This window comes from Saccopteryx leptura, chromosome X (assembly GCF_036850995.1).
Source record: "Saccopteryx leptura isolate mSacLep1 chromosome X, mSacLep1_pri_phased_curated, whole genome shotgun sequence".
In the NCBI taxonomy this organism is placed as follows: Eukaryota; Metazoa; Chordata; class Mammalia; order Chiroptera; family Emballonuridae; genus Saccopteryx; species Saccopteryx leptura.
In genome coordinates, this window is record NC_089516.1 from 81,347,669 (window position 1) to 81,348,687 (window position 1,019).

The following is a 1,019-nucleotide window of genomic DNA, read 5'->3' on the forward strand; positions in this document are numbered from 1 at the left end:
AAAAGGGGCTACCACCAAGGATAGGTGCAAATCACCAAGTCTAAATGACTGGACAGCAAGCAAAAGCAAGGAGGAGAGTAAACAGTCACCAAGGCAAGGCAAACGAGACTATCCATGAAGCGGCATCTGTGGTTTATGCCCAGAAGGAACTTCCTCTGAGGCCCAGGATTACAGGGGGAAGAGAGTTTCAGATGAAGCAGTAGAACTGATACTTCTAGACCAAGGGTCCCCAAACTTTTTACACAGGGGGCCAGTTCACTGTCCCTCAGACCGTTGGAGGGCCGGACTATAAAAAAAACTATGAACAAATCCCTATGCACACTCACATATCTTATTTTAAAGTAAAAAAACAAAACAGGAACAAATACAATATTTAAAATAAAAAAAAACAAGTAAATTTAAATCAACAAACTGAACAGTATTTCTATGGGAACTATGGACCTGCTTTTGGCTAATGAGATGGTCGATGTGCTCCTCTCACTGACCACCAATGAAAGAGGTGCCCCTTCCGGAAGTGCGGCAGGGCCCGGATAGATAAATGGCCTCAGGGGGCCGCATGTGGCCCGTAGTTTGGGGACCCCTGTTCTAGACTGTAACTTGGATGTTGAGGGCATAGGGGAGCATTTCATAACCACACTTCCATGGCTTTGCTGAATGGAGGTGAGAACTAGGAGGGTTAAAAAGTTTAAATTATCCTGATGAAACATCCTATGTGAAAGGCTGAACACAAGTCTGGGACACAGAATGGAATGAAACCATCTGTGTTCCCTTTCTTCTAAGTCCATGTCTTCACCCCTTTCCCCAGCTCTGTCCAGATGTCCGCCAGTAGCATAGTCATGTCTTCTTGTGTACAGAGTGATTCTACTCTTTGAATATAAAACTAAAAGGTCTATCAGTGCCAACTTGTTTTATTTGGAAGCCCCTCCAGACAGACAGTGTTGCTTATTATCTTTGTACTGTTTGTGATATATTCCTCTGACTAGACTTCAACTGAAGAACTAGGACAATGTTTTCACCAG